We start from the raw sequence: 23,210 nt of genomic DNA, 5'->3' as shown, positions 1-23,210 counted from the left end.
GGAACCTCGAAAGGAAACCGCTACATGAGACAGCAAGACCGAGAGACCAGTTCGCACTGCGGGATATGCTGAGCCAGCCTTCCCCTCAACCCCCAACACCCCAACGCAGCCCCGGGCCCCGAGGAACCCAACGAAAACCACACTGGGGTCCCCATCATCACACAGCTTCTGCACAGTTCCAGAACAAATGATGGCCAATACCCGCTGGCTTTCATGACGTCATGAGGGGAGAGACTGGGCACCAGCACCCACAGCAGGGACACCTCAGAGCCTCAGCCTCACCCCCACATTGTCCTGCTCCACCTGAGCACAGTGACAGTGCCCGGGCCATGGCCACTTGACTCGTGACTGGGACTAGCCAGGCTGGGTTCAGAGGGACTCCTCACTTTGCCCCTGGCCCTGCTCCAGGACAGAAATCTTTTTTTTTTTTTAAGATGTTTTATGTATTTATTCGACAGAGACAGAGATAGCCAGCGAGAGAGGGAACACGAGCAGGGGGAGTGGGAGAGGAAGAAGCAGGCTCATAGCGGAGGAGCCTGATGTGGGGCTCGATCCCAGAACGCCGGGATCACGCCCTGAGCCGAAGGCAGACGCTTAACCGCTGTGCCACCCAGGCGCCCCCAGGACAGAAATCTTCAACAGCTGAGGGAACAGCCCCTCGGGGAGTCCCAAAGGACAAGACTTGGGGCCACACCACGAGAAGGACAGATGGCACCGAAGGGGACAGCGGGCGTGTGTGGACATGACCCACACCAGGCGGAAAGGGCCTCCACTGGGCTGTCGCCAGGCCCTGGGTTTCCCCTTTGAGTTAATCCTCATGGCATCACGATTATCCCAGCGTGTGGCTCGCATCTCCTTCTGAGGCCCACTGCGGTCACTTCCAATCCGCCCGCATCTGACACCGCCCCAGTCAGCCCTCCCTCCCCCAGTCCTAAAACACAAACCGGACTCTAACTCTGAAAACACGGGAGCCCCATAACATAAAAAAACAACAACAAGTCATTGTGAGAACAGGCAGGCTGAAAATCTTAAGTGGGACTGAGCTTCCAGGAGCCAGACCAGTTCCTCTGTAGCTCGGAGCTCCAAGAACACGATCTATTTCGACTCTGGCAGAAAAGAGGGGGGCTCCCCTTTGAGCCTACATCAGGCCGCACGAGAGACACCCTCACGTCCAGGGCAGCTAAGGAGCGCTGGGTGCTCTCTGCCTGCCAACGCCTTCCGTAGCCCCAGCAGGGAGGGGCAGGGATGACCCATTCCTCGAATGAGCAAGCAGAGGCCAGGCAACCCCAGAAGTGTGGGCGCCAGCTCTGCAGCCGGGTGGTAACCAGCAGGCACAGCGGGGCTGGCAGGGGAGGCATGGAGGACGACCAGCCTGGTCTCCGTGCCGCAGGGCTTCGGTGTAAGGGGAGAGACGAGGAGAGGGGCAGGCAGGAAGCCCCACGCCCCTCTGTGGAGGGACCCCACGCACCACTGCAGCCCACTCAGCAAAGGAGAACGCAAACCTGCTGGGGCTCATTTCTTCCTCTGACACTCCTGCGGGACCAACAGACCAACCACCCTCACTTCCCAAGCAGCAGGCTCCTGAAATTCCGAAAGTCCGGAAACTGGTTCGTGACACCCAGGCGGAGGAGAGAGGAGAAGGTAAGCCAGAGAACTCACTGTCCAGCGATTAACTGTTCCTCCTGAAAAGCCCAGCGCCACCATCCCACCCCACAGACGTCCTCACATGCACAGTGTTTCAGGCTGTTAACTGTGACAGGGAAAGACCGGCAGCAACTTAAAGACCCCAAGAGGGACCCTTAACAAACCACACTCAGTCAGAGAAATACTAGGCAGTAAGTAAAAAGAACAAGGAAACCCTCCATGTACCCAGAGGCTTTACCGCCAAGACAACACCACTATGTGCAAACGCAAGGTGTAAAGCTCTGTGTGTTGCCTGCAACGGCCGGGGTTAAGAACAGCATCTACCGGCACAAGAATGCCGGCTTGCACACATCCAGAATGAATCTGAAAGTACCACAAGAAAAAATGAAGGATAAAGGTGGTAGGGTGGCCTCTGGTCAAGGGCAAAAGCAGCTGGAGGGTGGGGTGAAAAGACTTCTGTTTCACTGCTCATTCTCTTACTGGAGCATTGTGCCCCATGCACCCAATAACATGTTCTCAAACACGAGGAGTGTGTTTTTTGAATTATCTTTTAAATAATAGGTAAAACTCCAGCTGTCACCATTCCCGGTGCTTGGCATAAGGTAAATGCCTGATAAAGGCATAAATTAATCACTCGATCAATAACGTGAAGTAGGGGCACCTGGGTGGCTCAGTCAATCAAGCGTCTGCCTTCGGCTCAGGTCATGATCCCGGAGTCCTGGGATCGAGCCCCGCTTGGGGCTCCTTACTCAGCAGGGAGCCTGCTTCTCCCTCTGCCTCCGCCTGCTGCTCCCCCTGCTTGTGCACACAGGTGCTCATTCACTCGCTCTGTCAAATAAATAAATAAAATCTTAAAAATATATATATATATACAATTTTTATTTTTTTAAATAACACGAAGCAGAGGATTTCAGGAGTTATCTAGAAAAGCTTCCAAGTTCTGCTCAAATTGGAGCTGAAACGATGCCCATTCTGGGACCATGAGACTGCCCTACAGGGAGCATGCAGTCCCAATTCTAAGCACACTGAACTATTCAAGTATCTGGCAAACTGACCGGGAGGGCGTGCACCGCCTGTCAGCTGCGGCCGCAGCAGGAAAGACATGGGTGGCTTTTTTCCTTTACATTTCCTTGTATTTTCTCGTTTTCTACAATAAGCATAGATACTACGCCCCAAATGATAGAAAAAGTAACAATCAAAGTTAAAGTTAAATAATTAAAGAAGTTTATATAAACCCTGCACCTGGAGAAAACTTGTACAGGCTCTGAAACTGTTGCTTTCTCGATAAATATTGATTAATAAGTTTTGGACCGAGAACTACTCCCACGGCTCATAATTATAAACCTATGTTTCCAAAAGCTGGATCTCTGTGAAGGGAAGATCTATTTTGTAAAAGAACCCCTCTACACCAGAAGTCCAAGGAGACCACAGCCTTGAGGAATTTCAAATTCTCATTTACAAAGCAAACTACCCTTTCAGGGCAGGAGAGAGAGCAATCAGAGAAGGCTTCAGGGAGGAGGTGGCATCGCCCATTTCAACGAAGGGAAACTACAGACAGACACTCGGGAGGAGAGGTTAAAAAGGAACAACATGAGGAGTGCCCCCTTCCCAAAAGGTGCCTGCGGGTGTGGGAGCATAAGATCCATGGAGAGGGGTGGGCAGCGGCAATGAGAAGGGGCCAAGAGAGGTGGGCAATCGTAGAGGCCCGGAATGTCACCGCACAGCCTGGCCTTTACCCTGGGGGCCGGCAGATCCCAAATACCAGGGTGGGCGACTAAGAATCACCACTGGAGCGTGTCAAAAACACCAACTCAAGGCCTGGTCCTGCAGACTCTGATTCAGGGGGCCTGGGGGCAGAGCCTGGGAGGGATTCGGGGCTTTGTCAAGCCCCCCCGGTATTGCTCAGGACAGCCAAGTATGGGAACAAGGAGTAGCTTGTGCTTGAGGAGAAGCAGGACCAGACAGGGGTGGGAGGGTTCATCCAGGGGCAACCTTCCAGGTCTTGGGGACAGAAGCAAAGGACACAGGAGAACCAGAACAACGGAGACGCTCCTAGTGTGGGCGCAGCAAGCCGAGGCCCCAGCCAGCAGCAGCAGAGGACAGAGTGCACACTGCGCGAGGATAGTTAACTCTTCCCTCTTCTTGACCGCAGTTGTACCAGGAGGGGAAGGGAAACCCAGCACTGAGCCAAGCAGACAGTTCCGGGCTAGGAAAATGCAATCAGGGAGACAGGCAGAAGTGGAAGAAGCCCGTGCATCCCTAAGAGGAGACCCTGGAACCAGACCCAACCATACCTCGTGCCTCGGTTTCCCCATCTGTCAAGTGAGGATGATTCTGGAACCCACCCCACAGGGCTGTTGGGGCCCACACTGGGAATGAGGGCTTCTGTTGCTTTGCTCTGTCCTGCCCTTGACCCCACATGACGCTGATGGGCAGGCAAAACAATTGAGGACCTGCACCCTCTCCAGGGGTGACACATGCCCTGGCACCTCACTCGAATGCAGGACGGGCAAGGGGCCAGAGGTCCCGGGGAACTGTCCACAGCACAAATATCACGGCCAGGAGCGTCAGCGTTCCATGGCCTCTCTGTGGCCAGACTTAACAAGGAGGCGGCCACAGCAGGAGGAAAAGCCAGCACTCTCTTGCTGGGGCTCAAGCCCTCGATGCAGCCGGCCTGGAGCCTGTCCCCTCCGGACCTGCGGTTGCAGGTACTTGCTGAAGCCAGTTTGCACTGAGCTTCTGTCACTGACCACTGTCGCGCTGACAACAGCAGGTGCTCAGTAAGTGACAACAGCTACCACTTCCTGAAGATGACCTGACGTGGCAGGAAGGGAGACAACAAGGAGTCCAATGAAGGGGAAAAGCAGGAGGAGCAGAAGGTCCCCGAAGCCAGGGAGGCAGAGCACCCCAAGGGAGATGCGTCCACAAGCCCATGCCACAAGGAGGCCCGTGTGCGTGGCATCAGGAGGGCCAACACGGGACGCTTTGGGAGAAGGACTCCCACCAAGAGAATGGCCTACCTCACCGCAGAGCAGGGCCCTGTGGAAACCAGCAGCAGGCCCGGGCCCAGGTCTCAGCTTCCACATCTGTTGAGTGGGTATGACCCTTCTGGCCCAACAGGACCTTCCAGGGCAGGTGTCAGACCTGAGGCCAGCAGACAAGTAAAGTCCGTAAATGGGGAATCAGCAAGGGAGAGAGGGTGACGCTGAGACACGAAGGTCCCCTCTGACCATCAAGGAGAGAAAACTCTGGTGGCAGCTGGGAGAACGGCAGCCACTCAGAGCGGAGCGGCAATCAAATAATTAAGCTTGTTCCCAAAAAGGGGGCTCTTGGGTTCATCAAGAACTGCTTTCTTGCCATCTGCAAGGCCACGGTCACTTGCCTCCTGCCCAAACACAGCTGAGGGCTGGCCACAGGGGGCAAGCCGCCCGAGAAAGGGGGCCTACGGGATAACCCAGCTGCAGAGGGAGGCGGGGCTTCCTTGGAGCGATTTCACAGCGGAGGGAATCAACCCGGAAACGCGGGCTCCCTCCCACCAACAGGGGAGGAGAAAGCGGCTGCACCTGCACCCAGAGCTGAAAACCACTTAGCGGCGGGAAGTGTGTAATTATGCAAGTGGAAAGCCAGGCACGCGCTTGTCCAGGCCATTTGTAGCGCGGTCTGGTAACTGCCAGATTTCGGGAGCCCCGAATAATGAGGCCCTTTAGCACCCACGAGGCCTGCAGGCAACCTCCCCACCTCCTGCCTCCTGCCCCTCCCCGCCCTGCAGAGGGCAGGCCCTGGGCGGGCCTCCTGAGGACTCGGGGGTTCCCTGAAGACACAGCTGGCCCTCCTTCCTCACCCATGGATGCAGGGGGACGGACACACTCCCTGCGGCCTCAACTGCCACCCCAACGTCACCACCAAACCCACGCTCGAGGTCAGCTCCCTAGGAAACTTCCTTGGCTCCCACGCTCCTCAGAGCCCCCGAGCCCCAGCACCGAGAGGCTGCCTGGCTCCGGGTCGCCGCCCCCTACTAGGCTAAGAGCGCTGTGGTAGACAACATTAACGGTGGCCCCCCGATCCTGGCAGCTCTGCTGGGCACTCCCCTGCCCCACCGCCCCCACCCCCACATTCAGCAGGGCCCCATGGCTTTCTCTGGCCAATGAAATGTGCACAAAGTGACCCAGGTCATTTCCAAGTTCAAGATCTCAACTGCCAGCGACCAGCTCTGCAGCCAGTCCTCCCGGACATCAGCCACCACCGTGGGAGCATGAGGACACAGATGGCCCCCCAAAGCTGGCCCAGACCCACTCCTGAAAAGAAACCTGGCGGGGTGGCCACAAAGCCAGGCCAGGAACCAGAAGGACACCATTAAAAGGACCTTCAGCTCAGGGTAGTTCTCAATGGGGCACTTTTGCTTCCAGGAAACAGCAACATCTGCAGACATTTTTGACTGTCACCTGAGGGGCAGTGCTCCTGCCGTCCCGAGGGCGGAGGCCCTATGGTGCACAGCCCCCTAAAACAAAGGACTCTCCAGCCTTGACTGTCCACGGCACCAAGGCTGAGAAACGCCGGGGTCTGGAGACCAGCGCTGAGCCACCAGACTATGAACGAGCTATAAATAAATCTGTTGTTGCAAAGCTCCTGGGATTGTTTTTGCAGCCTATCCTGCCTGATAAACGCCCCTCGAAGAATCAGGGCCGGTGGCCTCTGTGTATATCCCCAAATTCTGAGCACCACACCTGGCCTGTGGCATTTGGGGGTGCAGCATAAAGCTGTTGGGGGGAAGATGGAGCCAGTCCCTCCTCTCACAAAACCCTCCCAGGAGGAAGCCCATTTTCTAAAAACACCTGGACCTGACCTACCTCTGTGCCTTTGCACAAACTGTTCTCTCTCTGCCTGCCATGTCCTCCCTTCCCCGGCAAACTCCTGCTCAACCATCAAAAATAGCTCAAACATCACAGCAGCTGAAGGCTGTTCCCCTGCCCCTTCCCCAGAGCAGAAAGGATGGCTCTGTCGCTCTCCAGCCATCTGAGACTGCAGACTGCTCTGTGCTGGGTTTGGGACCCTGAGCCCCGGAGACCAGGGGCTGTGATTCCAGAACCCCGTGCCCACCGCAGACCCCGCACCTGGCAGGTGCTCTGCAGGCTCTTCCTGAACGAATGCCCCAGCCTCCCAGGGCCAGGCCTCCAACCCTGAGCCACCCCAGCCTGTCTGCTTCCTTGGCAGCCTGCTTCACCTACTGATGGTTTCACAACTTGGATCTCCCTCTTATTCACAATGCCAGAAACTGAAATGGCCCAATATAAACGCAACGTACGAACAGAATTTTAAAGCCAGTACAAACACTGGAATTGTTTGGACAGCTCCAGGAAAGAACCAGATAAACTGGAAGCCGCCATATGGCCATATGTCTTGGGGGGGGGGGCTTCCCCTGATTGGACAGTCACCAACTCTCATCACTGAAGACCTTCCCCCATACCAGGTGCCCCACCTGGAGGAGGCGGGCGGGTCACAGATTCCTCACAGTGCAGACTCAAGAGACTGAGTCTGCGTGTTCCTTCAGACCCAGAACAAGCCCACGGGGTCCCTGGAATCGGCTTTCCCTCGTGAACCCAGGAGGCGGGCTAGGGGCAGGGCTAGTGACTCACCTCCCCAGCACCTCCTGGAGGAAAGGGAGAGCCATCAGGACTGCCAGGCACAGGGCAACACAGGGACAGAGTGACCTTTAAAACCCCCACCCCTCAACTTTCAGGGTAGGGAAACTGAGGCAGGGGTGGACCGGACGTTACCCAGGGGAGTGTTCTGCTGCACCCAAAGTGTCACCATTTCAGACTGGAAATCACCCCAACTTTTCATCTGAAAACAAATATTGAGATGCTCTCAATGGCACTTGACACAGTCCTACTTTTTGATATAAAAATTCTCGGAAATTCCTTGTAAGTCTTTTACTACCCCCTTGCAGGTGCGATAATTTTTCTTTCCCCAAATTAGGGGTGGGCCCTAAGTTGCAGGGCCAGGGGGTGGTACCAGAAGGAGACCCCCGGCCCCCCCACCCCCACCCCCGGGGCTGCAAGAAGAGCTGGTTCCAGCAAATCCACCCGGCTGTCAGCCTTGCCTGCCTCCGGGCTAACGACTCAACCTATTCTCTTCACAGCAGCTTCTCATTCCTAAGAAAGCGAAGTCATGTTAACATCAACCCAACGAAGGAAGTAATAAGCTACAGCACGAGGAGAGACACGGGCATTCCAGCGCTGACATTTTCCTCCTTGGGAGCCACTGGGGGAGGGAGAAGCCTGCCCAAGGAGGTTGGGATGTTTTTAGCACCCATCCTCCAGGGACCACCCACCCTTAAAATAACCTCGCAAATGCGCGTTCTGGGCCCGCATCGGGGATGGTGACACTCTTAAAGGCTGTGTCCCGTGGAGCTTAACCATCTCTACCCACCCAGATCTCTCTGCTAACACTCCCTTCCCACTGAAAGCTCCCTTCCGGCCCTGACAGCTGGATTCCAAGACCATGAGAAGGGTTCTTTGAGCCCCTGCGGTTTGGGGGAGGGGGGTGTCTCTGCCCTGCTGCTGGGCCGCCCACCACGGGAGCACAGAGCTCCCCATAGGATGGTTGGTCAAACACTTGCTGGGCTTTCTCTTTTCAGCCCTGGGCTGGCCTGGGAACAGAGGAGTCCCCCAAGCCACAAAGCCTGCCTAGAGATGCTGGTGGCCACAGGGCCCCCTGAATAGAGCAAACATCTGGGGGCGGCAGGGGGTGCGGGAAGGTTACTAAAGATTGCTGTTTGAGCTGAGCCCTGAGGGTGGCCGGGAGGGGGGCTGTCGTGGCGTGCGGGCAGAAGGCCTCCCCAACACCACACGCCGCCGGGGCAAAGCCAGGGCAGCTGGGCGCGGGGATTCCCTGGCCCCCTCCACCACATCAAAGGAAAAGTGAGAAAACTTAGACCATGAAGCACCTTATTCAAAACTTTCCCCGACCCCGGGGCTATTTACAGGATGGCAGTGGTGTTCTGGGTCCAAGAGGTCAGTCAAGGAACGGCCTTACCCACTGGTTTGTGATGAAGGGTAGGGAGTCGAAGCCTGGCTCTGACCGTGACCCCGTCCCTCCCCAAGACAAGCCCGGCCTGTATGAACACTGTATCCATTTCCTGTTGCTATCATACTGAACCACCACAGACTCAGCCACCGCACCCAACACAGACGTCTTCTACAGCTCTGGAGGTCAGGAATTTCAAACGAGTCAGCAGGGCTGCGCTTTCCTTCCGGAGGCTCCCGGGAGAAAGCATGCCTTCGCCCTGCCCAGCTGCTGAGGCCACCTGCATCCCTCGGCTTGCTGGGGCCTCATGACTTTGACCTCTGCTCCGCTGTCACATCTCCTTCTGAGCCCCCTCTCCCTCTTCTAAGGACCAGTGTGATCACCCCGGACCCACCAAGCGATCCAGGGTGCTCTCCTCCCTCCAGACCCTTAACCGTAAGCACATCTGCAAAGCCCCCCCGCCAGGTGAGGGAGCACAGCCCCAGGTCCTGAGGACACCTGGAGGGGGGGGCATTATTCTGTCTACCCCAACACTAGGACTCTTGCAGCTCTGCCATCCCACGGATCTCGGACACCCCCCTGAAGAGTCCACACATGGACCAGGGGCAGAGGAGGACTCGTCCAGAGGCTCATTGGGGGCCTCCACAGTGACCGAGGAGGCGGCTGGAGCTCAGCCCCCTCGTGCCCGCAGGATTCCAAAGAGCATAACTGAACACCGCCACAGGGATCCCTGATGTGGAGAGGCATCCTGGGTCTGGGCAGTGGAGACCTACTAAGTAGGACTTGGCTCTAAGCTGGAGGGGAGGGGGTGGGGGGGCGGTAATATTCCTGTCCCTTGGGTCCACCTTAAGGCCCATGAGAGAAGCCCGGAGTAGCCAGGCCTTCCCACTGCTCACTCCAAGGCCACCTGGCTCCCCTGAAGGCCAAGTCCCTCAGACCCTGCCAAGGGACTCAGCAGCGACAGACACTCCCCGAAGAGAGGCATTTGCAGCCTGAGCCCAGCACAAGGCCCACCGAAGCCCACAGAGGCCTGCTGGGCCCCCATTTACAGGTCCGGGGGTGCAAGGCCCCGGCCCGAGCCGCCTTCCCAGATGCACCAAGCACCCCAACTCCAGAGACAGGCAGTGCCTTCATCTGGTGCTCCTGGGACCCTGCAATTTCGGGAAGATTCCAAAGCCCTGGCACAACCCAAACAAATGACTGGCACCACCAGTCATTCCGGGGCCCCCTCGCTCCCCACTCGGGCCTGTTCTCCCCGAGCCAGGGGGAGGGGGTAAGGGAGGAGACGGGGCCAGAGGGGGCATCATCTCAACGGCTGCATTAGGGGGTATGACGGTCCCGTTTCTTCAAGTGAGGAAATTCACGGAAACTCATTCAAATAGAAGCTGGACAGAGAAAGACATCCTACACAGTGTCACCTACCTGTGCGATCTAGAACAGCCCAAGTCAAGCTCACAGGGACAGAGAGTAAAATGGTGGTTGCCAGGGGCTGGGGGGCAGGAGGAAATGGGGGAGGCTGGCAAAAGGGACAAACTTTCAGTCACAAGACGAATAAGGTCCGAGGATCTAATGTGTAACCCGGTGACCACAGTTGGCAAGGCTGTGTCACATGAGAGTAGAACTTAACTGTTTCCACCACCATCGGCAAGAAAAACAGGTAAACACGTGAGGTCACGGATGTGTTCATCAGCTCCATCGTGATAATCACTTCATAGATCATACATACATCAAATCATCACATCCTCACACTCTCAGTTCAATTTTATTTTTCAGTCATACTTCAATAAAACTGGAAAAGATATACATGTATTTATAAAAAAAAGAAACTTGCCCCCAAACTCAAAGCAAGCAAGCCACAGCAGAACCATAATCTGAAGTCGCATCTATCGGCAAACACTATGCTCGTCCCGTGGCCTGGGGCGGGGGTAGGGGTCGGTCTGCAGGGGTGAGGCTTCTGGGATTTCTGGAGGAGCAACTGTGCCGGACACAGCTGCCCCTCCGCCCCCACCCAGCCAATGCCCCCAGTCCTGGACTCGTGCCCCTCCCCCACACTGGACCCCCCAGGCGGCTGGGGAGGCCTGTGGGTGAAGAGCCAGAAGGCATTTCTAGGGTCCCTGACGTCCCGAGACCACATGGAGCGGGGACTGGCTACACCACGGGTCACCTGTTTCTCCCTCTCCACAGGGTTACCTGGCATCCATACTCTCCAAGCAGAAGGACCACGGAAGCAGAGTTCAGCTCAGTCGTAGGGGGAGCTGCGGGCTCCCCACGGCAGGTAGGTGGTGACTGGCCCATGACTGCAGAGGCCATATGCCTGCCATCAGGGCAGGGAGACTGGTACGTGGGGGAAGGTGGTGGGGCCAATGTCCTAGGAAGGTTCCGAATCCACCAACAAGAGAGAGCAGTTGGCCAGGTCGCCGGGCTCCAGGAAATCAAAGGCACTGTGAAAACACAGGCCAGCCCGGCCTCAGCGGGCTCAGGGCCTGCTCCCGGTGACAGGCACACACCCCCACCTCCTTCTTGCTCAGGCTCCTGCCCTTCCGGGCTCTGCAGCTGCCAGGCATGGCAATGGGCCCCGAGCATCCGGAGAAGTCCCTCAGACTGCCCCACACAAGGTGTCACAGCAGCAGCAGCCTAAAGCCAAGAGCCTGGGCCTAGGGCAGAAGTGAAAATGCCAAAAAGAGGAGTCCCCGATTCCTCGGAAGGGAGAAGCTTGAGTGCAGGCAAAGGGCAGCCGCCCCACCGAGAGACATCCAAGCCACGTCCCTGACTCGGCTGCCGTTCTGCTGGACAGCTCTCCAGGAATGACCTTCAGGGCCAGGATAAGAACTCAAGACAGAGAGGAACGAACCCAGTTAGCAGGAGGCAGATAGCGGGGGGCTTTTTGGTTTTTTTAATGTTGCCAAGGATTTTCTTAAACTGAATTCCTCCTGATGACTTGCTTTCGCACGAACTGCCTTTCTGTCCAAAGTACTTTCATTCATTCACTTACTTCATGCACACCTCCTGAGCACCTGCTACGTGCCTGGCACAGTTTCACTACTGAGGACACAACAGTAAAGACAGTAGCAAGGATTCCTGACCCAAAGGAACTCAGAGCATAAAGGGGAGGGTGAGGGGCGCCTGGGTGGCACAGCGGTTGGGCGTCTGCCTTCGGCTCAGGGCGTGATCCCGGCGTTGTGGGATCAAGCCCCACATCAGGCTCCTCCGCTATGAGCCTGCTTCTTCCTCTCCCACTCCCCCTGCTTGTGTTCCCTCTCTCACTGGCTGTCTCTGTCTCTGTCGAATAAATAATAAATAAAATCTTTTAAAAAAAATAAAAAATAAATAAATAAATAAAATAAAGGGGAGGGTGACCATGCAAACAACTGAAATAAATACAACATGTGACATGCTCTGAAAAGAATATGCAAGGGGCTGAGGCAGAGAAGGTAGGTCTGTGCTGAGCTCTAAAGGCTAAGAGGCCAGTGGTGTGATGGGGGTGGGAAGAGCCTGCTAGGAACCAGGAAGAGCATCATGTGCAAAGGTCCCGAGGTAGGAAAGACTTTCAAGCAGCTGAAGAACTGAGGAAAGATTACAGTGTGGGGAGAGAGAGGCAGGAGGCATGTCTTGGGGCCCTAAGGGGCTGTTCTTATGCCATTTGGTGACCTGGACCAAGAAATTCTCTTTTTGCTTAAACTTTTTGCTTAAACTCATCTGAACTGGGTCTTGTCATTTGCATCCACAAAAATCCTGGCTTCCACAACATCCAAACTCCATCACCTTCTCCACCAACCTGTGCCTCACCCCTGACAGTAAGCACCACCACCCACCCTGCAGCCCCAGCCCAGCATTACCCCCTTCCTCCCCCAACAGCTGCCACAGAAAGCTTTCCCTGGGGCCTCTAGCCAGTCAAGGGCTGGGGGTCCCTCTCCCAAGGACGTGGCCCACTGCATGCTGGAAGGAGAGGCAGGAAGAGAAAAACAGATGGCCTCTCGGCTGAGGGGAAAAGAGAACCCCCAATAACACTGGCTGCCTGATTGCATATAATTATGAAGGAAAACGCTCTTTCAAATTAGCTTCCCAAATGTGGATATGATTTCAAGTGTCCCTTGCAGTGTGATTACAGCATCGGCCCGACAAATGTTTTATCGTCGGCTCAGATCATTCAGGCCCCTGCAGGCAGAAACTACCGAAGCCAGCAAAGGCGCCAGCCAGCCAGCTCCCAGAGCAGCACTTCCAGCTGCCCGGTGTGTCCAGAGCCAGCCCAGGCACCCCAGCACAGAACCAGCGCGGGGCCCGCCCAGGAAGGCATGAGGCATTTCTCTCCTCTTTCTGCATCTTCAGGGTCTGTGACATTCAGACCCAAGTCCCAAGAGCAGCCAATTAATCCTAACAAGAACAGCTTCACTGGCTGTATGCCTCCTGCGGCCAAGTGTGGCACTCTGTGCCTCAGTTTCCCCATCTGTAACTGGGCGTGATGGTGGTAACTTAACAACATGAGGAGTGACTGAACCTGGCACGCAGCGAGCATCCAGTCAACGTCACCACAATCCTCCGCCTCCTCCTCCCATTTAACCTTCGGAAGAGCACAAACCAATTCCACACAGGTGGACCGGAAGCTCGGAAAGCCACAGGCTCTGGCTGGGTGGCTGGCCTCCATTACTCCCCTCTCCCACCAGGGGATGCCCCCTAACTCAGGGGCCTCCACTGCAATGGGTCCCCCCATTTTACACGCAACAGAACCAAGGCCAGGACTGAGAGGGACTTGGGGTTGTGGGAAAATCAGGAGGAGGTCACCCATCACCAGGCACTCATGGACGAGCCCAGGGCTGGCGGATTGGGGGGGGGGGCACTCACCAGTGTCCCCAGTCCACACCAGCACCCAGGAGAAAGGGCTATCACAGCCCCACTCCAAAGACAAGAAAACCGAGGTTTGGAGAAGTTTGGACAGGTTCAGGGTCTCCAACAAGGGCACGGGAGAGCCACAGTGCTCCATCCGGGCCTCCTTTCTAGAAGGCAGAGAACCAGCCATGCGGAGCGCCCACGAGCACACTGCCACAAGGCCTCGTTGGGTGCGTGAGAATGGCGAGCGGCGACCCAAGCAGCCCCAACCCGTGCCCGGGCAGCAACAAAGCCAGGCTGGGAGCCAGACCCGAGCCCTAAGAGTGACTGCCCCCCCGGGGGACATCTGGCAATCCTGGAGATATGGCTGGTTGTCACAACTGCAGGAGGAATGGCCCCGAGCGTGGAGGCCAGGGCTGCTGCTGCGTATCTTACAGGGGCCGGCACAGCCCCTGACAAGAGCGAAGGATCCAGCCCCAAAACGCAAACAGCCCCCAGCTGAGGCACCCTGAGCTACGGTCCCCTGTGAACAAGCCCGGGGATGCGCCTGGACACGCGGTCGGTTCCAGAAACCCAGAACTTTCAAGTAGATAAGTCGGCATGTGTGCGTGCACAGGGGCATCTACGGGAAGGCGGGTACATGCGTACACACGTGCTGGTCTGCATGTGCTAGAACATCCTGGAAGGATCAAGAACAAGGAGCAGCACTGGAGGGCAGCCAGCGCAGAAGGGGCACAGCCAGGACAAGACCCTTGTCAGCACAAATCCTTTCTTGCCTTCGGATTTGAATCATGTGACTGTATTGTCCATTTCAACACATTTACATTCTCTCAAAACTAATAAAATAACACTCCCCCCACATGCACGGGCTCCCTCAACCACCCAACCTCACCGTTTTGAAAGCCTCTGGAGCACAGTAACCCAAGGTCGGTCACCCCAAAATGTCTCGCTGACCACTGTAACCAGACCCTTGATTCAGAGGCCCAAAGAGGCAGAGAGTCAAACTCCAGAGAGGTTCCATGCCCTCCCCACATCCCCACCCCACCTGCCCCCACAAAGCTGGGCCTCTGGCAGCTCCCACCTAGGCACAGCTGATGGCAGAGCCCATGGGGTGACCCAGCCCAAGCTGGGCATGCTACGGTCCTGGCCCCTGCCAACCGGGCCAGCCAAATTTCCATCCCATTACAACCAGCCTCCCGCAGAAGGGAGCGTGCTCACTGGCCTGGGCCCCGCTGGGCCTCGGCACCAGCAGACTCCGGAGGGGCAGGGAGTCAGGAATCTAGGAGGAGGGCTGGAAGGGCACGCTCGCCCTGCCTTGGCTAAAAACCCAAGCCCCAGGCACTAAGTCACCCACTCCTCGTGCCAAGGACACCTGCCCCCCAAGATCCGCCCTCCGTCATGTTCACTACATCCCCCAAAGGAACATCTCACTAGGGCCTGGAGGACACCCAGCCAGTCTTCTTTTTTTTTTTTTTTAAGATTTATTTATTTGAGAGAGCGTGTGCACACACACAAGTGGGAGGGGCAGAGAGAAGGTCAAACAGACTCCACACTGAGCACAGGCCCAACATGGGACCTGATCCCAGGACCCTGAGATCATAACCTGAGCCAAAAGCAAGAGTCGATGCCCAACTGACTGAGCCACCCAGGCAGCGGAAGGGAGAGAGTCCTAAACGGATTCTGTGCTGAGCGTGGAGCCCGACATGGGGCTCAATCCCACGACGCCGAGATCAGGACCTGAGCTGAAACCAACAGTTGACACTTAACCGACTGCGCCCCCCCCGCCCCCGGCGCCCCCAGCTAGCCTTTCTGGCAGTTGCTCTGTTCGGTCCTCACGGTGACCGTCCCCCCTCCTCACCCAGCTCTCGCCCTTGCACACTCCACGCCATCTGCACCCCACCCTGAGAATGACCACTCACTCAAAAGCAGGACTTTCTCTTCTATGACCCACAGTCATGCACATAGGGACTCAAAGCCCATCTCCTGACCCAGGAGGCAGATAAACACCCAACTCCATGGGGGCAGGCACAGGCCACATTTACCGAGAAGCTTCACCGAAGATGGGCCTCCCCGTTCCAGAGGCCCGAGGGCAGAGCTGGGTGCGGTGGGCCGCCCTGCAGAGCCCAGCCCTTGCAGCCCCCCTCAGTGACCCCCTCTGTGGTCCCCACACTACCCTGGGTGGTCCTTATCCCAGTGAGGAACTTGAGGGCACTGAACTTCCCAAGTCCTACATGACCTCCTCGCACCCCGCCTAACCTGCACTTCCCTCCACAAGCCCACCCCCCCACATGGGCAGGCCCGGGCCTCACCCCTCCTTCCTTCTCCCAGGCCCGCACCAGGGGCAGCAGGTTTTCTAAACCAGGGCTTCTTAGATGTGAATGCACAAACGCGCATGCACCCCTGCTGGAACGCGGGTCCTGAGCAGTGGGTCTGGGTGGGTGGAGATTCCGCAGTTCCCAAAAGCTCCCTCCGTGCCAAGGCCGCCCGCCCCGGACCACACCCTGAGGAGCGCGGTCCTAGCGAGTCCTCACCATGGGCCAGCAGTCCAGTCCCTCCCGCTGCCTAGGCAACCACAGCCCCGTCTCATCATCTCTGAGCTGCCCTCCACAGTGCTCCCCATCGGCCTAGGCCCCCACCCTGCCCACACGCCTGCTATGGCTCCCACCGTCCTCGAGACAAGGCCCAGGTGCACAATGATGGCTTACGGGGCCCTGTGCCAACCTGGCCTGGACTCAGGCCTCATCCCCCATGCCGAGCTCCAGACAGACTGAACTTCTCCTGGCTCCTGGACGCTCCTTTTAGCATCCTGCTGCCTGAGCTCCTCTGACCCCAGGAGGGAGGGTCCAGGGCGGGGGGGGGGGGAGGGTCACCCCAGTCCTTCTGCCTGAGGGGCCCAGCAGAGGCTATTCAACCTCTGGTCTCCTCATCCGTTCAACGCTGGGATGAGCACACCCGATGACGTGGGGGTCCCCTTCTGCTCCTCCCAGCCAGGAACAGTCCCGTGGTGGGGGGAGACCCCCAGGGCAGGGGGTCGAGGGAGACACAGGAAGGTAGCTGCTCTGTGGCCACTTGAGAATGAGAAAGAAAGTAAGCAAGAAGCAGGGCTGTCTCTGCCAGTCTGCTCTGGAAACTCATCTGTGCCACAGCTCAGCGGAGGTTCAGAGGGGACATCCCCCCACCCCCGCACACCACCCCCTCGGCTAAGTCAACAGGAGGCTGTCAGCCAGACTCAGCCTCGAGGAGCAGATTTAAACGCCACCATTTTATCATCAAGTGCTTGCCTTGTGCTAAGTGCTATTCAGGGACCTCCCGTCCCCCGAAAGCAGCCGAGTGACGAGGGGCCTGTCATCATCCCCCACTGAAGCTTACAGACTGCAACGACCTCCCAGTGGGGCAGCCGGCTTCCAAGTCAGGGGGCCACCTCTGGGCTCCAGGCTCCTAACTACTCGGCGTGGGTGCAGTCCACGCCTGCCCCCACCCCCAGAGTGGACAAGACCCGCCACGGTCACAGGGACAAGCAGCAGGTACTCCTTCCCCGACGCCCCATCTTGCTGCTTTCTAGATGCACTCAGCCCAGGCTTCCAGGGGCACCCTCAGCCCCCATCTGCCCCCCGCCTGACATGCTCACAGTCCCTGTTTGAGGACCGCCCGGCCTCAGCGTCACGCCTTCGCGTGCACCCGTGCACTCCCTGAACTTTAGACCCACGCGCACCTGCCCAGGGAGCTCCTCCTGACCCTCGAAGACGCAGCGACAAGGGTCACCTCCCACTTCCCAGCCAGAGAAACTCATCTGTGCCCACAGCTCAGAGGAGGTTCAGAGGGGTGCCCCCCCCACTCCCTGAGCAAGTCTTCAAGGCTTCCCTACGCCCGTGCCGCCCACCCAGCCAAGCTCCCAGGGCGTGGGGGTGTCTGTGTTCTAGCACCTAGACCCACGGCACCGCCTGGGTAACGCTCCCGCTGCAACGACAGTACCATCCGCCCCCCGTTTCGCAAGGAGCCACAGCGGGCTGTTTCTAATATTTATAAACAAATAAACGTGGCAGGCAGCGAACTACAGGGCTTTACGCTCATTACTCAACTGCCACACCCACTGTGAAGGTTAGGGGCATGTGTACCCTACAGATGTAGAAACTGAGGCATGGAGAATCTCAGTAACTGGCCGCAAACCACAGAGCCAGACGGAGACAGGAGCAAGGTCCCTCCTTCCAAGGCCAGCCTGGGCACCCTGGCCAGCAGCTAGAGGGGAGACAGCCCGGCTGCCCTCTGTGGGTACAGAGGTGTCCGCCCAGCCCAGGACAACTGCCCTCTCCAGGGCACACTCACACTCACAGGCCGTCATCCATCTGAGTGCTGAGCACTGGCCCAGGGACGGGGGGAGAGCTGCTTTGCATTTGACATTTAACATCCTAATATGCACAGCCTGTGCACCTGAGTGTGAAGCCCTGGCAAACCACCCCATCATTAGTGAACGCTGCCCAAAGCTCCTTAAAGGATCATCCATGTTCATAGACGGTTCTGTGCAATCATTTGATGGGAGAATTGCCCTCCCCCATCACGTAAAACTTCACCTACACACCATGGCCTGGAAAAGTCCTGAAGAGTCTGGCCCCCACCTGCCTCTCCACTGCTCCCTCCCTCCCATCTCCAGCCACATCCTCCTCCCTGCTGCCACAAACACACCAAAGCCCTTGCTCAAAAGCACCCCAGGACCTTTGCACATGCTGTTCCCCCTACCTGAGAGGCTCTGGCTCCAGACTTCCAGAGACCTGCTTTCTAACCAGTCAGGCCACAGCCCCGAGTGCCTCCTTTGGAAAGACTTTCTGTGACCACCCATGCTCTTCACATCCTGCTAAAATTACCCCCTTTAACTTACCGGCTGACATGTTTGTCACACCCCCTCCCCCAAAGACTAAAGCTGCAGGGACCTGTCCAACCTGGCCACCACTGGTCTCCCACGAGGCCTGGCATGGCATGGAGGGATGCCAACAGGTGTCTGTGAACATGCACTCTTCTACGGGGGGAGGGGGGTGCAGGAGGTGTCCCAGTGGAAGCACGCAGAAGCAGACCGACAACAGGAAACTGGGCCTGGGAGCAATTCAGAAGTGCTACGGCACCCACCAGCTCAGGAGGGAGTGATGCCCAGACTCACGCTAGTTTCCCCGCCCAACACCCCAAGGGCTCTTCCGGTTGGAAAAGTCTAGGATCTGGGGGCTTCTCTGTTCTAACTTTCTCTCCTGCCAGCTAGAGAAAACAAAGTTCAGCAAGGGGGGCTGCCACACAGGGAACACCAGGCTACAAACGCGGACCAAAACTCACCACCCCACACACTGCGGTCACACCTGCCAACTCCCCCCACCTCTGCCCCATCAGGCACCCACGTGAGCCTCCTCTCAAGTGGACACCAAGTGCCCAGAGGACCAGACCGGAGAGCATCTGGCTGGAGCTGGGCCCAGAGTGGGGTACTCAGAAATGCTTTCTGAACAATGGATGGGCATTTATCCCTTAGGGAGTCCACGCAGGAATGAGCATCCTGGGGTCTCCCGAGGTGGACCTTAGCTTTCCTACCCTCTCCATGCCCAGCACAGCACCCTCCGAGCACCTGCCAGGGACCAAAGAAGGAGGAGTCTGTGGGGTGCCTGGCTGGCACACGGGGCTAGATCACACACTCTTATGTGCAGAAATGTTCCCAATTCTTTTTTTTTTTTTAAGATTTTATTTATTTATTTGATAGAGAGAGACAGCCAGCAAGAGAGGGAACACAAGCAGGGGGAGTGGGAGAGGAAGAAGCAGGCTCTTAGTGGAGGAGCCTGATGTGGGGCTCGATCCCATAACGCCGGGATCACGCCCTGAGCCGAAGGCAGATGCTTAACCACTGCGCTACCCAGGGGCCCCAGAAATGTTCCCAATTCTTGACCCCGCTCGGTGTCAGTGCCCTTTGCAATGACTGCTGCTCCAAGCAAGAGGTGACATTTACAGTGCAAGCTACCCACTGTGACGTGGTATTTAGTATCACTGCCCCGATTTCACAGACGAGAACACTGAGGTTCACAGAGCTAAGTTCTTTGCCAAAGATCACAGCGCTGGTAAGCAGCAGAATAAGCAGGTGTCAGACCAAGTGACCTCTGCCGACATCTCTCAAAACAGCTTCTCGGAGATGCTGAGAGGTCGAACGCCCCCCGCCAAGGTAAACAAAGATAAAACGCGTTTTGAATCTCACAGGATGCATCGCTCCCCAAACTTACGTGACCACAGAATGCTCTCGCGGATTACCTTGTAAGAAATCCTGCTCTGAAGAAGGCTTGTATATTGTCTTTCCCAAAAATCTATACCACAAGCATCAAACGAGAAAAATTTTATCTGAGATTCCCTAGAACCTTCACTTCAGAAAATCTGCGGCATTCTTTATAGTGGGGTGGGTGTCGTTACAGCTGTTTTCCTAGGAATAGGTCCTATAGCTTTCATCAGAATCTCAAAGGTATCAATGACCTCCAAGAAAGGATAAGCAGGCCTGTCCTCCAGAAACAGGTGATTCACGTGAAGGACTCCTATTTCCTTTAATAAATTCCATTTATTGTTTAAAAAAAAAAAAAAAGAGGTGAGGTTCATTTTCACTGCTTGAGTCTGGGCTGGCCCTGTGCCTTGATTTGGCCAACAGATGTGGTAGAAAGATCCGGCCTCCAGAGGCCTGGGACATGCTCACGGTGTCTTGGAACCCTGCCTCCTGGACCAGAACACGGCAAGGCAGCGTGAGGAAGAACCCATGAGGCCCGGTCATCCCCGCCGCCCTGGGCAACCACAGGCCACTCCCCAGAGGCGGAGACCCTGACCAACCCGCAGCTGATGCCACGACCATCAGACCCAGGAGGGAGCCCAGCCCACCCATGGAAGGGTGAGCAGCTCAAAGCCACTACCTTCAGATGGTTTGTGACTCCCCCTTACACACAATGGATCGGAAAAGGGAGGAAGACGTTTATATTCACAAAGATGGGGGCCTGGGTGGCTCAGTCCGTTAAGTGACCGACTCTTGGTTTGGGCTCAGGTTATGATCTCAGAGTCATGAGATCGAGCCCTGCATCAGGCTCTGTGCTGGGCGCAGGGTCTGCTTGGGATTCTTTCTCCCTCTCCCTCTGTCCCTCCCCCCTGCTCACTCGCATTCTCCTAAAATAAATAAATAAATCTTTAAAATATATATATATTCACGGGGCGCCTGGGTGGCTCCGTCATTAAGCGCCTGCCTTCAGCTCAGGGCGTGATCCCAGGGCCATGGGATCGAGTCCTGCATCGGGCTCCCTGCTCCGCTAGGAACCTGCTTCTTCCTCTCCCGCTCCCCCTGCTTGTGTTCCCTCTCTCGCTGGCCATCTCTCTCTCTGTCAAATAAATATATAAAATCTTTAAAATAGATATATTTTTTTTTCACAAAGATGTCCAAGGCAGCATTACCTACATGAGCAAGGAAAGTGGAAAGAATCTAGATATTTGATAACAAGAGTACAGCTCACTGTATTACCACACGGATGTCCAACAGAAAGGACTATTCCATCCTGATTAAAAAGCATCATGCTCCGTCATACTTTATTTTCAGGTGTGATAACAGCGTTAGGTTTACGTTTTAAGGCCACGCTAAAATATTTCCATGTGCAATCATATGTCTGGAGTTTGTTTCAAAACAATGCGGGGGAAAGAGAAAGCAGTACTAGCCCTAAGTCAGTAACGGTTAACACTCAGTACTGAGGTGGGGGGGGTGTTCATTTCTTTATTCTTTTGTGTATGTTGGAAATTTTCATAATACAAGCTCCTAGAAACTACATTTGAGGAAGATCACTCCCAAGGCTGCGTAGAAACACGGATCTGTTTACACTACGGTGCCGTGCACAGAATGTGAAACACAGCGCTGCACACACCATGATTCCAGCTCGGGGACGGTTACACACGAAACACAAAGCGGGGAAGCCATAGGGTGGGGGGTGGGGGGACCCTGTGACTCTTCAAATTGCGTTCTCATAATGTTAAACTGTCTTCGCGGAGGACTACAATTTCAGGGGAAAGGATGACATACATCCTTTCACTTCCTTGAGCTGGGACTCACAGGAAGGAGGCGCTGGCTCCTGGGGGGCCCTCCGGGAGTATGTGGGGCTGGGAAAGTGGGTGGACTGCACTGGAAACCACAGGAGGCAGCTGAGGAAGCTGTGGAGAGGACCCCCGGCCACCCCAAGGGCCCCAGCGCCCCGACCGCGCTGGCCGGAAGGCAGGAAGAATGTGGGGCTGGGGGCTATCACCCAAGATCTGTCCTTCCCGTTTAAGCGATCACACCAGCAACCCCTTCCTTGGACCAGTTTTGAGACCAGAAACGACACTCAGCTCTCTAAAATTCATCTCGAGACAGAAGGGGAAAAAAAAAAAGATGATTTGGGGAAGAGGGTAAATTACAATCAGATCCCCACTATGTGCTAGAAACCACCCGCCACCAATTCAGCCATCATCTCTCTGATCCCCCAATCTGCCCCGCAACTGGGTGTGGATGTTCCCATTTTACAGATGAGGAAAGGGAGACACCCTTCATCTGCCCAAAGTCAGGCATGCCCCGGGGGCGGGGGCTGGGTGCAGAAGCCGGCTAGCGATCGTATGCCCCTCCGCCTCCCTCCCCAAGCAGCACCCACACTGGGGCCGCACATAGGAGGGGTAGGAGGTAGAGGGACCAAACCAGGCTGAGGCCCCTCCCGGCCTTAGACAGACAGCAGCTGGTGTTGTACAACCCCCAGCAGGAGAGAGGCTCCCCCCCCCAAAATTCACATGGCAGCCCCAACCCCTAATGTGATGGTGGAGCGGAACCTTCGGGAAGAGAGTGGGGTTAGAAGAGCCTAGAAGGGCAAAGCCCCAGAATGGGGTGAGTGCCCTTAGATGAGGGCCCTCTGTGTCTCTGCCCTCCATGCACGGACACCCGGAGAAGGCCGCTGATCATCAACTCGGAGGAAGGCTCTCCCCAGGAACTGAACTGCCAGCCTCCGGAAGCAGGAGGGATCCACGCCTGTCGTTCAAGCTACGGGGTCTGCAGTATGTGTTAGGGCAGCCCGAGCGGCCTCAGCTAAGGAAGAAGGCAAACTGCAAACCCTGGGGGCGAGCGCAGAACCCCAAAGACAGGCCGCTGAGGGGAGCCGCTGTGGCACAGCAGGCGCAGGGCAGGCACAGAGTCATCTCTACGCTGCAGGGAACGAAGAACGAAATGTAAGGCAGGAGAGCATGGGTCATGGGCCATCGCTGGTGTGGAAACGGACGTGGAGGGCTGTGTGTGCCCGCGTGTGTGCATGCGTGTGCGTACACGTGCGCGTACGAGGCCAGAATGTGGTCCCGGGGCTGCCTCCAGGGAGCAGGGTCAGATGTGAGGAAGACTGACTAGGATTTCACTTCTATCATGATGTCAGGTTTCAAGGAAAGGTTTTTTTAGTGTTCACAAGTCAGATACGAATCTAGCAGGAGCAGCTCTGCAATTTCATGCCGACAAGTCAGCGAACTTCTTCAACTTGGTTTCAGGTGTTCTGTTGCTATCAGCTGATAAACTGAAACGACCCCTCCTCACGACCTCCCATAACAGACCCGAAGAACTTCCCTGCGGTTCTCCGCTGTCCAGCGTGACAGCTTGGGTCCAAAGAGCAATCTCCCCAGCTGAACCGAAAGCAGGGGGTCACAGATTCATTTCCCAGGGCTCTGAGAGAGAGGCC

General features: G+C 56.5%; 1 protein-coding gene across 7 annotated transcripts in view; it reads right to left on the bottom strand.

Moving 5' to 3' along the window:
- ITPK1 (inositol-tetrakisphosphate 1-kinase) overlaps positions 1 to 23,210 on the bottom strand; it is a 168,991-nt gene that overhangs the window by 131,443 nt on the left and 14,338 nt on the right. The gene's annotated exons all lie outside the window — the stretch shown is intronic.

This window comes from Ursus maritimus, unplaced genomic scaffold (genome assembly GCF_017311325.1).
Source record: "Ursus maritimus isolate PB19 unplaced genomic scaffold, ASM1731132v1 scaffold_25, whole genome shotgun sequence".
Taxonomy (NCBI): Eukaryota; Metazoa; Chordata; class Mammalia; order Carnivora; family Ursidae; genus Ursus; species Ursus maritimus.
This window is presented reverse-complemented; position numbering and strand designations above follow the sequence as displayed.